This window comes from Talpa occidentalis, unplaced genomic scaffold (genome assembly GCF_014898055.3).
Source record: "Talpa occidentalis isolate TD23 unplaced genomic scaffold, MPIMG_talOcc4v2.1 talOcc4.9, whole genome shotgun sequence".
Lineage (NCBI taxonomy): Eukaryota > Metazoa > Chordata > Mammalia > Eulipotyphla > Talpidae > Talpa > Talpa occidentalis.
The window spans coordinates 30,727,600-30,741,966 of record NW_023605305.1 but is presented as its reverse complement, the minus strand read 5'-3'; the positions used below and the strand labels follow the sequence as shown (position 1 = coordinate 30,741,966).

At 39.0% G+C, this 14,367-nt stretch overlaps 1 protein-coding gene and 1 long non-coding RNA gene across 13 annotated transcripts in view; one reads left to right on the top strand and one right to left on the bottom strand.

The window, feature by feature from the left end:
• Positions 1-12,417, bottom strand: part of LOC119235249 (uncharacterized) — a 39,161-nt gene extending 26,744 nt beyond the window's left edge. Inside the window, exons 1-2 of the long non-coding RNA XR_008550429.1 lie at positions 12,164-12,417; positions 1,288-1,344 (exon numbers count right to left, since the gene is read on the bottom strand). This is a non-coding gene — a long non-coding RNA (uncharacterized LOC119235249). The remainder of the gene's footprint in view (positions 1-1,287; positions 1,345-12,163) is intronic.
• LOC119235247 (AGBL carboxypeptidase 4) overlaps positions 1-14,367 on the top strand; it is a 940,458-nt gene that overhangs the window by 432,995 nt on the left and 493,096 nt on the right. The window lies entirely within an intron of this gene.

Sequence of the window (14,367 nt, the reverse complement as noted above, 5' to 3'; positions counted from 1 at the left end):
TGACACTTAAATTGGACTCAAACATCATTAATCTAGATTCTTCCAACTTGAGCCAAGTCTACCTGTCCATAAGTAGTCTTTCTTGCAAAGAGTGTGCTTTCAGATTCAGACTGCAACAGCTCTTTCCAGTGACTGAGAAGACCGGAAACCATGTGTATGTGTGCACATCTGTGCAGAAGTACACAAAGGTATGCTTATGTGTGCAACTCTACCAAAAATAAAATTCATTTTTCTTTTGCATTTAGTTCAGTTAACAAGTTGGGAACTGATTAACTTTTCAAATAAAAGACTGACACTTAGGCAAATAACCAAAGTGTGATCAAAAGGTCTATTGGAAGACATCCATTGTTTTCTGCGTAGGCCACATTTGACAGATCAACCAGGAAGGTCATGTTTGCAGCAAATATCCCAGACAACATCCAGAAATGAACATTATTAACATTGCCAACTCCATTATCTGTGAGTTTCATGTCATAGTGACTGATCTTGATTAGAAATCTGTTTAATGTCCCATATAGAACTCTTATGCCCTCCTGGTGGTCTTGTTTTACCTAATTTAAAGCTCATTCTCCTCTTTTCCTAGATTTTGATATCTAAGTGTATGATGTATATAATGATTAAGAGACTGAGTCCTGGCATCAGACAGTATGACTTCAAACTTTGGCTCCACTGCTTATTATCAAAGAAACTAGGGACAACCTCTTTTATTTTTATTTTCCGGAACTGTAGAATGGAATAAAAATAGCCCCTATCTCAAAGGATTGTTGAATTAATGCATATATACATCTTAAAATGGTGTCAGACATATAGTAAATGCTCATTTTTATCTTATCTGTTATTATCAGCATTAGTACTATGAGATATGTTGGTAGGGGAAAAGCTTAGGCTTTAGGGTTGGATGTACTTTTTGGGTGACATTGAAGAAATTACTGAGCTGCATTGAACCTCAATTTCTTTATCTTTGAAAGGAGAAGGTATTACCCATAAAGGAGTGTTATATTAAGTATTAAATAAAATCATAAATACATAAGATCTGAGACACACCAGATAAAAATAAATTATAGTTATTTTCTCCTTCTTTAGCCAGGATATAATGCTAACTCAGAAATATAGTATTTATGAAAATGTAATATCCATCATCCTTAACAAAATGTATATGAAGACGAGTACATTGTTGAAAGGGAAGGGGAGTGGTTCTATGTTTAGCATCATGCAGGCAAAAGCATTTAAGTTCATGGTTGGATGCTTTGAGTTTTCATAAAAACAAAATCTAGCAGATATAATTACGTATGCAGCATTTGGAATGGAAGCAGGCACTCCTCTTCATTGTGTGAGCAATAAAACCTGGAAGAAAAAACAATCAATATGTTGGTTCAATTAAGTTTTCAGCTACAAATAACTAATTTCAGTCTTCATGGTTTTGCTAGGGTCCAAAATACATTGCTTATTCTTCTTAAAATATTAATATTGCCCTGAATTATTTATTGAGCCAAGAAACACTGTACTCTTTTTAACATGGAAGAGAATGGAAGGTTATTTCATGTCAGCACCATAGAAGACAATAATAAATCTGAAATGTAAATAATGCCTCTGAGAATAAAGCCTGGTTGAAGGCCAAAGCACATGGTTTCCAGACTCTTTCTTTTGTAATATAGAAGTAGAAAAGTCCATAGAAAACACTGTTCTTGGTTTCTTATTCTTTTAAGGTTGACAGCAACTTGTGGGCCTTCTTGGTCTTTCTGGATAGTTTTGATCATTTATAATAATATGTAATGTTGTTAAGAGAACTTACTGTAATAATAATAACAGCAGTAGCTACCTATTGAGTTTTTATTATTTCCTGAGTACTATGAACAGTGCTTATATGCATCCCTCATCTATGCTCTCTAAAATGATTTTCTTGCTTTCCCTATTTTAGAGGAAAAGAAATTGAGACCCAGAAAGGTTAAGTGTTTCAAGTTCCTGGTCTTGAGTATAGAGTTCTTTTCATGATGGAACAACTTGCTGTTTTCTTCCATAAACAGTGTTAGTTTCTCTTTTTCTTTCATTCAATAGCAGAAAGTTTGTGATTCTGTTATATGCTACTGGCTTTGTAGACATGTTGATTTTCTCTACTATTGTAGTGGAAAGAGCATAGTTTTTGAAATTATACTGATCTGGATGTGGTTTCCACATCTTTCCCTTACTAGCTATGTTATGTCACATTCAAAATTAATCTCTGAGGTAGGAACTATTATTTTCTCATTAAACACTCAGGAATCTGGAACTTAGAGGGATTAAGTAACTTGACCAATGTCTTACTGCAGGTATGTGGAGATGTATTTCAACCCAGATCTTATGAAAACTCAAAATTCCATAATTTTAGTTATTTGCCTTACCAGATGATTGGAACATTCAGAATTGCAACTTGGTGACAGGAGATTATATAGAAGTGTCCTCATTTTGTAGATGGGGAAACAGAAGCCCAGAAAGAGGGAGTACCTTACTAATAGACTGGGATTGTAGGATAGGCCCCCACCCCATTCAGACAGTTGTTTTATAAGATGTCCAGAGTATGTGTCATTTTCCAGTATGTGTCACCTTGATTTGTGGAACTAAGGTGAATTAAGGCCCTGTGGGCCTTGGGAGAAATAGTTACTATAGCTTTAAAAATAAAGATTACTCTAAATATAGGGTCATCTCCAGAAATAATCTTTTATCAGAGAAACCTATCCAAAAGCAGGGTAAACAAAGGAGCCAAGGTTTTGCCATATGAAATCATCACCTCCTTATCATGTGACTTCTCTTCCTCTCTTCAGGATGCCCTAGGCCCCTATCCCAATATTTAGCGCAGAATATAATCCCATTTACTTTGGAGCTCTCAGTCATGTAAATTCTCCACAAATATAAAATTAAATCTGTCTTTTCTCCTACTAATTGGCCTGATGTGTTTTGTTTGTTCCTCTAGCACAAGAAGAACTTACAGGGTAGGGGAAATTTGCCTCTGTCCACCTAAAGAATCAAAACCCAGCTTCTGGCCCAGTTTTTTTTGCACTTCTGCTTCTTACCTGCTTCTTAGTGTCACTGCAGAAGCCTGAGACTTTGACTACATTAGAGGAGGGGGGGGGGAGTTAATGATTCACAGGAAGTTTGTACTCAGGATAAGTGCTGAGGTTATGTACTATGCGGTCCACTTTCTTTTGCCCATGTATAGACCTTTCCTGTGACTTTGAAAATTCACTATTTAACTTCACTTCCAAGCAAATAGACTAAAGGAAGGAGAACTAAAATTTATATACTACTAAAGTATTATCTTTTTATAATAATCGTTATAACAGTCCCATTGTTTAGGTACTATCTCCATTTTATAGATGAGTAGATTACAAAAAGGATGGTTAGTGCCTCTGGGTTCTCTTTTCTGCAACTGCCTAGTGGCATGAAATATTCCTGTTGAGAATGGCTGTGCTCCTTGTCTTGATAAAAAGGCTACTTAACTTTGCTAGATGATGGTATAAAAAAAACTATTGTGGAGTGATTCATACAGAGAAATTCTCTTTTTTTTTTTAATCTCATTGGAATGACTTTTATTTGTTGTGACCTTGGGTTTCTTTTCATCATTAAGAGGGATATATTGTGTGTTTAAATACTACATTATTAATAATATTTGCCTGGGTATAGTGTCGTGATCAATTTTTCATGTGCATCATTCTTTATGCAGCACAAGTTGAATTTCAAGTAGAGCCTTACCTTCACCTCTCCTCCCTCAGTAACAATCTCCAACATGATGATGGCAGGCCTGAGACTTCTTATCCACTGGAGAGATCAGAAATACTTCCCTAGGTCAGCCAAAGGTTTTATAGTGGTGAGAGCACCATGAGACCATGAGGAAGCTGTAGGTGGCTTCCTAAAGCTGAACCATGTGTCAGAGGATGTAGATGCCCTGAACTTCTGTTATTGTGGGGATAGTGTGACTCCATTGTCCTATCCAAGTCCCCTAGGTCCACTTTTCCTCTCCTCCTCCCTTCCTAGTCTTTAATTTGCCTCCCCATCTCCACCATGAGGCAGACACAGAACACTGATTTAGGAAGGTACAGAGAACTTATTTTTTTTTTAAAGGTAGGGACAAAGCTTATTTCTTCCTTCAATTATATTTATTTTGTAACCCCCATGTGAGTGAAATTTTATACTCATTTCCCCAGATAGCTTCTTGGCATGTAGCCAGATTGGTGTATTGCTCATCTTCCAGAACCTTGGGAATATTTGAAATAGGGGACAGGTGTACATACCCCCAAGTCTCGCTAATAAATCCAATTAACAAAACAACTTTAATTTGGTGGTTTTTATGTGAAACTTTCTCTTCTTTCTCCATGGTGCAACATATTTTTTTTTCTAAAGGTTTAAGCTTAGAAATGGAAAAGCAGCACTGGAAAAGCAGTACTACCTTAGTAACTTTTAATGTGTTCCATGGAGTTGTTTTTTCATATGCTTGTTAATCTGCCCCAGGACTTGGAAGCTGATTGACTTAGTTCAATGAGCTAGACTATAGGCTCTTTGAGAAAAAGATCCAGGATTGGTTCTGACTCATTTCTGAAATTCAGGGGCCAACCCTCTCAGTGAATAGTAGTGTAGACAGAGTATATTCTGGGAAGAAGGAAGGGAAAGGAAAGGAAAACATCAGGAGAAAAGGTAAGAGCAATAAGGAAGACAATGTTACCATTTTGTCACCAGTTCTACCAGGAGAAGTAGAGCAGATGTCACTTTGTGGTAGTTGCATAGTAGTTAAGGGGGAGAATCTAAAGTAGCCCAGGCAGACATGATGCTACTTGTCCACAGCATATTTAACTTCTTTGAACTTTAATCAACAATAGTACCTACTTCTTAATATTATTATAAAAGTTAAGTAAGCTAATAATTTATGTAAAATGCTTGCATACTATTTGCTCTACATAGTAAGTATTCAACAAATATTACACTTCATTAGTATTTTTAAAAATTCTTACTATCTCTTTCCCTACTGTGTTTTTCCAACTTCTGCCTTCACCATGTACCAGAACACTTCTTCTCTGAAAGCATTATCTCTTAAACCCAGCATTTCCCAAAGTGTTCTGAGAATTAGATGTTAATAGGTGTTACATATAGTTAAGATTCATATTTAAATAAGTTGGAGAAGTATGGGATTAAAAATAAATTATAGGGCCTCTTCTGGTGGCGCAGCTGTTGAACACTGGGCTGCAAAGCTGCCCATAGCCTCTGCAGCGCTGGTTCGATCCCTGGCCGCTGGCGAGGGTCCCACATGGTGCGCAGACCTCTCCTGCCGTGCCCTCTGCTCCCCTCAGCAGTGTGTTTCGTCAGTCTGCCTGCTCTGCTCCCCGCTCTGGCTCTGGTGAATTCTCTCACCCTCCCACGCTTCTGACTGTACCCAATGCTTGTATAAATAAATAAATAAATAAATTTTAAAAAGTTATAATAAAGTAAAAATCAAAATCAACAAGCAACTATAAACCAGAGATACACTATGGGGGAGAGGAGGGAGGAAAGGAGGGAATAGGGTCAAAATAAGGGAGGGTTGGAATTGTATGGGGAATATAACCAAGATGAAAATGCATACATTGTGCAAAAATGAAAAAATGTAAAAAAAATATATAAAATGTATATATAATTAAATATTATTATAAACATTAAACATTAAATATTATAAGTATAATAAATATTAAATATTATTGAAATATTAAAATAAAAATATAATTAAAATTTTTCAATCAAATTTTTTTAATAAAAAATAAATTAGCCAGATTTTTTACATCAGGACTTTCTACAAGATCAGCATATGCTAATAATACACATTATAAATCTTTAGAGGATACTGAAAAGTCCATGCAGGGGACAGGAATGCAAAAGCCCACAAGCCCACCAGGAAGCCCACCTTGGGGCAGGAATGCAGAAACCTGCCTAGCAAAAATCAGACAATGAACCTCTCCCCTCCCTACAAATCTTTTCAAGCCCTACAAACTCCCTCCCCCTCAAACCTAGCTTCTCACCTGACCTCTCCTCATCCTATAAAAGCCTGCCTCCCCCTGGCAATGTGAGCAACTTCACTGACTCCCACCTTGTGTCCTTGAATCCTGCCCAGGGGTACAATGAATTTTCCCTGCCTTTGAGAAATTTGGCCTGGCTCTTCTTTTCTTTACCCCGCCGAACCTTTCAGGGGCCAGTGCTTATAATATTCCCTGTGGTTATTTGATTCTAGACTCTCCTTCTCATCTTTCTTCCCAGAGTAGCTTATGGAATTAGGTTTTTAGGAACTAACCAAACACTGCCCAAAGAATTTTACCAGACTGTTTTCTTCTGTGTCACTGTCAAAGAGTGGGACTCAGCCCACAGATTCTCTGTTTAGTTACTGAAGCACTGCATTAACATTGAAAGCAAGCAAACAAAAACCCAGCTATCAGTGGGTAAGTTAAACTAATGACAAAGGCAAAAACTTCCCTGACCTTCCTAGGTTTTTTTTGGTCTATATGTATTTTATTAAAAGGTGTTGCTTTATTTTTTACTTACTTATTAACAACATTTCCTGAACATCTACTCTTTGCCATATTAGGTGTTAGGTTTTGCTGGAGTGCAGAACTGGCAGGGGAAAAGGAAAGAAATAAGAATCTGTAGGGTAACGTGATAAAGTAACGTGGTAAAGAAAAAAACACTTAATACAGCCTTCAGGGATGAGAGAAGGGTGCCCTGAGATGGTGATATTTATGATAACATATCAAAGGTCAGTAGAATTTAGCCAAATGAAGGTGAGTAATGGAGAAGAATAAGTCTGTAGGTATGAGGACATCATGTGCAAAGAAGCCAAACAAAAATTCAGTAAGTTAAAACATAAAAATGAAAATAACATATGCTTATTATAGGAAATGTAGAAAATAGTGAAAATTACACATGAATCAGGGAAATTCCCTCTGATTCCTCCTCTTAAAGGCTACTCTTAACATTTTTATCTTATAGCACTTTAATCTGCTTTCTTTTCCCTTTACATACCAGAGTACACACACACACACACACACACACACATTTATTTCTTCTATTGCTCTTAGTATTGTGCTGTTAGAATATATCCAAGCTGTGAAAGATTGCTTTGAAGCTTTACTTTTAATGATTGATTATGATACATCTATAGGTGAGACCTATAGTGACCCTTCTGCTATATAGAAGAATGAAAATGCTCTGCAGATGTTTTCCTTGATCACCTCTCTGATGAGAAGGCTCCCTGGTTTAAGTCCCTAGTTAAACACATTTTATATCAGCCTGCTCAAAGCCACTGTAAGGTATGCAGTTCCCAAAGCAAATATTTTTGGGACCCCTGTCTATGTAAATACTTAGATTAAAAATAATACAAACTTTTGTGGATCCATATGAAGTCCATGAATGTAGATGAAGAGTTAGAACAATGAATCTTTTCATTTTCTTTGTTGCTAAATGTGTGTTTCCTGGCTGGTTTCATATTTTCCATCTGGAGAATAAGGCATCAATACTGATAATACCCATATGCACTGGCTTTTGCTTGTCTATGTTCCAACCATGAAGCAATCTCTGGGATTACAGCAATTGAAGAAAGCCTGGATGGCAGCAGGCATTTTTGGCCCTGTGTCCCCTCCTGGACAGCATGCCAGGCTATTCTATAGAAGTGGTTGTGCCTATCTTCTCTGAAGTCTTTTAAAGTTGTTGCTTTGCATTTCCAAAAAGTCCTCCTGATTGTCATCAACTGCTGTGTGAATGTAGTCTCCTGGGTTTGTCTTAAAGTGTGACATATGAGAATAGACTTCCTCTGTGCAAATGGGACTATTCTTCTCTTTCAGCATACAGGCCCTTGCCTATCCTTCCTGCTGATGGCAGTATACAGGAGACAGGTAACATTGTGCAGTCAACATAAAAAGAAAAGACATTTAGGGATCCAGTGATTAAACTCTGAGGCTAAAGTGTTCAAATCATGGATGGAAAATTTATTGATGTGTGTTTATGTAAAATAATCCTAAATGGTACTTTTAACATGACCAGAACATGAATTACCGTTTACATTTTCTTCCATGCTTGTGATGAATCCCACATATATGTCACCATCAAAAAAGTTATCTTATGGGTCTCCCCGGTGGTGCAGCGGTTGAGCGCTGGGTTCCGAAGCTGCCCGCAGCCTCTGCAGCGCTGGTTCGATCCCCGGGCACCGGGCAAGGGTCCCACATGGCACGCAGACCTCTCCTGCTGCCCTCTGCTCCCCTCAGCAGTGTACTTTGTCAGTCTGCCTGCTCTGCTCTCCCCTCTGGCTCTGGTGAATTCTCTCACCCTCCTGCGCTTCTGACTATACCCAGTGCTTGTATAAATAAATAAATAAATCTTTTAAAAAAAAGCATCTTAATAACTTCTCAGTGTCCTTAAAAACTAGTATTTGTGGGAGACTGACAAAGATTCTCTTATTAAACAAATTCTAATTAGGCTCTTCTAAACTCTGTTCTCAACTAGGTCATGACTTTTGGGTTCCCATACTTGTCTCTGCTTAAGCCCAAAAATCAGTGGCAGAGAATTAGAAGCCCAGAGTCCTATATCCAACATGAGTGGAAGTGATCCAGTTACTCCCAACCAGAGCCAGGAAGATGAGAACAGGGGATGAAATAGTCTTAATTCATAGACTTCAGCAAGTTCAGAGCACTGAAGGCTGCACAAAGCTGATACTTCCAACCAGACAGAGGAACAGCAAAGGCACAAAACAGTTTCAGTGAGGGGAGGTACATGAGAGGTGGGACAAAAGTTGAGGTTTCTCTCCACAAATGTCTGAAGACATTAAATTACTTTCCCCAGGTCATACAGATAGATGTGATTTAGAACATCATGCTAGCACCATTCTATTGGCACAACTTTTCATGATCATTTGAAAAAAAAATCACACCAACTAACAAGTGATAGGCTCTTCCGACCATCCTCCTGGAATAGGGACTTCTGTCTGGGTGATAGAATAACCTTTAACCATATGTACTGGAACTCCTCTGCTCATCTCTACATATGGGAACAGGAAGTAGAGGGCTTGAGAAGATGAAACAGAGGGATTGGGACACCCTACCCAGTCATCACTGTTTGATCTCAAGCGTGGAGGAAGATTTAGAAAATTAGATAGGGACTCTCAGGGACCAAGACCCAGAGTAACCAAGTCCGGGATTAGGGTTTTCTGCCTGTACTTCAGTCACCCAAAAGAGACTTCAACAGTTTTCAAAAAGATACTCTTAAAATATGGGCAGAAAAAGGGACTCTGCCTATCAGAGTCAGAATGTGTTACTGACCCTCGCCCAGAAATTTCATTTTTGACACAGTGACTAGTTCCAAATAAAGGATTTCTACCTTTCTCTCATACACATATTCACAAAAAGCAGGTTGGGTGTTGAGTGGGAGCTCATTGTACTCACTTCAGAGAAACGTGTAGCTTTTACTGTCCCAAAAGAAATGCACATTTAACAGAATATAGTCAAATCCTGTGAATGACCATGTAAATGCCCCAGTGACATGCTAGTCACTTCATAGGGGTAGGCAATAATGGTAATGATGGCAGTAGTAATAATTAAAGTTTATGAAAAACCTACTGTTCTCCAGAAACCATGTTAAGTGCTTTATGCATATTTTACCTTCAGGCCTACAATAACTCTACAAAGCACATATTATCTCCATTTGATGATATGATAAAACCAAGCCTCAGAGAACTGAGATAATTTATCCAAGATTACTTAGCTGATGAGTGGCAAAGTCAGGTTTACATAATTTTGTAGCCACAATTCTTTTTGTGGCGTCTTGTTGCCTTTGCTAGGTTGGTTCACAAGTGCCTTCTGAGATGTCAGAAAGAAAACCCTGCTTGGGGCACAGGCTCAGGATAGGAGGGTATCCCTCAGGTCCCAAGACTTCTCTCTCCCAGCCTGAGATCTGGCCAAAGTGCTTTGTCACTCTCTCTCTTCTTTCTGTGTGAATCTCTATCTGTCCTTCAAGGCTGTTGGCTCAAGTGAACCATTGGATTTATTTTTCCTAATTGCATTGGTATATCATTATTTCATTCCTCAGTGGGCTAAAATTAGGTCTCCTTTCTTTCTTTAACTAAACAAGCATGTGAAACCTTGTAGCAGATAACTTTATTGGCTGGCCTTTAAAGTACAGTTTTCACTGGAAACCTGGAGGCAGCAAAATTTCTTCCCTCATGAGGTTCTATGGAAGTTCAGACACTTGGATACTAGTTACTGTGTAAACTGGTCAGGTAACTGCCTCACTCTGGACCTGAGCTTCCTAATGGATAAAATGGAGGCAAGGATAGGGAATTTTAAGTGTATGAGATCTACTGACAAATTGCAGACCTCTTATCTTTCTCAAAATGATGTGCAGCATTGGCATCAAATTGAGCACCTGCATATCTCTGGTCTGATGTTATAGCAGTGTAGTATAAGAGAAGGGGCACGGACGTAGGAGTCACAAAACTATGATTCTGTATCCTGCCTTTCTGTATCTATCTGTATGACCTGGGAAAAGTAATTTAATATCTGCAGACATTTGTGGAGAGAAACCTCAACTTTTGTCCCACTTCTTGTATCCCTCCCCTCACTCAAACTGTTTCTGGGTCTTTGCTGATGCTCTGTCAGGTTGGAAACATCAGCTGTGTGCAGTCATCAGTGCTCTGAACTTGCTGAAGTCTATGAATTAGGAGTGCTCCATCCTCCATTCTCTCTTTCTTAGCTCTGAAGCTCTGGGTTCCTTGGATTCTCACTGCCACCAGGCTGTGCCTTTGTAAGCAGAATTTTAGGTTGCCTACAATAATTATGTTTGAGGTAGAAGAATGGTGAAGACTACCTTCTGGAACCCAATCATAAGGCCACAGAGAGCCTACTCTGATCATTCAGGCCATCATACTCTTTGGAGGGACTCCAGGGCATTTCTCTATGTTCTTTTCATAGGTTCAGGACAATGGTCCCCACACCCTAGGTCTGTCTGATGAAGTGGGACACCACCAGCATCCCACCTTACAGTTTCCAATTCACCTTCTTGGCCAGTCATCTGAGGTAGAGGTCTCCTCTTGGCTATGTACTTTGCCTTTCTAGCAACATTTGTTCATTTGCTTACTTAGCCACTCATTAATCAGATACTCATCCATTTATTTAAATAAACAGCCACTGGAATGATAGCACATTCCACAATCACAATCCCCAGCACTTTACATAGATAATTTCACTCACTATGGTTAGGAGTGTAGGCTCTGCAGTCAAAATGCATGGATTCAGATCCTGAAACTTCTTCTTATAGCTGTGCAACCTGAGTTTAAATCCTTAACCTTTCAGGATTTCGTTTTATATACTTATAATATAGGGACAAAAGTAATACCTGCAGCTTAACAGTTGCATAGGGAGTAAATGAGTTAGTATACACAAAAAAAATACTTAGAAAAAACATCTGATACATAGTAAATACTCAATAAAAATTACCCATTTTTCTCCTGATTGTTGTATATAGAAACTTTTAGTAAGAAATTTGGACAAATTTCCAAATTAAAATAACTGATAAATGGTAGTTTTAATTCAAAACCCTGTAGTCTTACATGTGATCAGTAATTTATGTAACTGAGGATATAGTGGGATAGGAAGGGTGCTGGAAAGAGCAATCTGAGATATGACAAAACAAAGTCAGATGATGTCTCTTATACTTAAGCATTTTTTTTAAAGATTTATTTATTTATTTATTTATTTATTTATTTATTTATTTATTTATTTATTTATTTATTTATACAAGCACAGGATACAGTCAGAAGCATGGGAAGGTGAGAGAATTCACCAGAGCCAGAACGGGGAGCAGAACAGGCAGACTGATGAAATACACTGCTGAGGGGAACAGTGGGCACGGCAGGAGAGGCCTGTGTGCCATGTGGGACCCTCGCTGGTGGCCAGGGATCAAACCAGCACTGCAGAGGCTGTGGACAGCTTCTCAGCCCAGCACTCAACCGCTGCACCAACAGGGAAGGCCCGATATCTCTTATTTTTAAAGGTTATTTCTGCCCTTACCTTCTAACTATACCCATGACTTTCTGAAACAATCCTTTTTAACCTTACATTTTCTAAAGGAATACTTTTCCAGCCAAGCCCCAGATTCCTCTCATCTTTGCTGCTATTCTTTGCCTTACCTGGAATACCAATTTCTGCCTGCTCCTGGTGGAAGCTGGAATGACCTCATACTGTCTTTCTTGCCTTAGCTCCAGTCACCTTCTTTCCCATGTCTTCAACCGTCAACTCTCTCTGAGACTTTACAGAGAGAAATGTCTAGTGCTGTTGCCAGTCTCACCTTCAGGCTTGTTGCTCTCAATCTCAGCCTAGAATCCTCTCTTTTTCTCTCTCCCCTCTCTCTTTCTCTCTCCCCTCTCTCTCTTCTCTCTCTCTCTCTCCCCCCATCTCTGTCAGTCTGCCTACAACTGCTCATCCTCTTCCTTTATGACCTAACCAAAGTGCCTGCCTCTCTGTGAAGTCTTCCAGGGCTCTGCAGGCTGAACGCTTCTCTCATAACATTTATCTTCAAATTGCCATTGTCTAGTTCTAGGTCCTTCTCAGCTTAGTCCTTGAGGTCAAGGACAACATTTCAATCATACCAGGTTTCCTAACACCCAGCAGCTCTAGGGGATCAACAGGTGAATATAGATTAGATAAGCTGAATGAGCTGACTCTTTGCACATGAGAGTGAACTATAACCAAAAGATAGTAAGGGCTAATATATATTAAACCCAAGGATAGAGCCAAGCTGCATTTAAAGACAATGCTGTGGATCTAGTCTGATTGCCTCTAGTCCATTCTCTTTCCCTCCCTCCCTCTTGTTTCCTTCTGTCCTTCCTCCCGCCTCACCTTCCTTCTAGAAATGTATGAAGGTCTATTTTGTGTTGGATACTGGCATACAGAAGAGTAAGCCCTGCTCCTTACCCCATATCATCCCTTCTTGAGGCTTCCTCAAGGATGGGCTCATGGGGTCACTGCTGCCCTCTTGGTTCCAGACCCTCTCTTTCTGTCTTTCTGCAGAGTTCTAACATAGCCCTGGTGTCCACTGAGTTCATCATCTGCCAACAAGATATTGACTTAAATCTTTTTTCTCATCTACTTTCCATGGGTGCCAGCACAGGGCAGATCGACAGTGTTCAGAGTGTTTTCATACCTTTGCCCTATGTCATGATCAGCCTTGCAGGTAGAAAAGATACAAGATGATATAATTTGCACCTTACAAATACAAAAACCAAGGCTCAGAGAACTCGTGAGACCCAGTCTCTGTTCACATATCCAGGCCTGCTAAAATGCACTTCACCATAGATCCATAGATGACATAGATTTTTTTTTTCACTAGCAGAATCATTTTCAGTAAGATTAAGGCTATTTTATACTTGAGAACCAGTTCAGTATGGGTTGGCAAAATCCATATGAAGATAAAATGGTGAGAGAGTTGCTGCTGAGAAAATGATATGTTTAAGGTTGTGTCCCAAAGAGCAGTAATTCTAGTAATTGCTAACATTTACATTTTTGTTTCTGTTTTTCTACTTTATTCCCCATGTCTTAGTATATAGAGATGGTTTGGACTGACATCCTGAGAAGAAGACCTGTGAGTTACTGTTTTCTTTTAATGTGTAAGACTTCTGGGTCAGACCTAAAGATGCCTTAGGACTCTTCATTCATTCATTATATCAAGTATATTCTTGAGTACTTGCTCCATGACAAACCTTGTCTGAGCACAGAGAATAGAAAAACCTTGGCACATTTCCCATCCTCATGGAGCTCACAGTCCAGAGACAGAGATAGACATAATTGCACCAAGTATAATTGATACAGAGAAGGCACAATAGTGGCACATTCAAAGCACAATTAATGTGTTACAGGGTAAAGAGGAAGGAGCCACTTTCACACAGCAGTATCAAGAAAGCCCTCCTAACTACAGCAGGCCTTGCAATGAATCTTGAAGAGATGTTTCCTGGATATTCAGGAGCAGGAAGGACATGGCAGGCAAAGGCAGCAGCAAATGCCTCAAAGCAACAGTTTGAATGTTTCAGGAATAACAGGCAATACATTCAACTGTTTCTCCTTAAATTAATGAATAGGTATGGGAAAAGATAAGGCTAGATGAGTATTGGGAGTTGGGGGTGGGCCTATATCACAGGCTAATTTAATGGCTTATCCTAAAGGCAACAGAAAATCACAGGAGGAAAGTGACGTACAGTTAGTGCCTAGCCCTGTTTATTAGGAATGTAGTGGGATGCACTCTCTTTTTCCCATAGCTTTCCAGGGCTCCCAACTGTATAAATCCAACCTGGAAGCTAGAGAGCAAAAGAGTCCTGTTTTATTTAGTCCTTTAAACCAC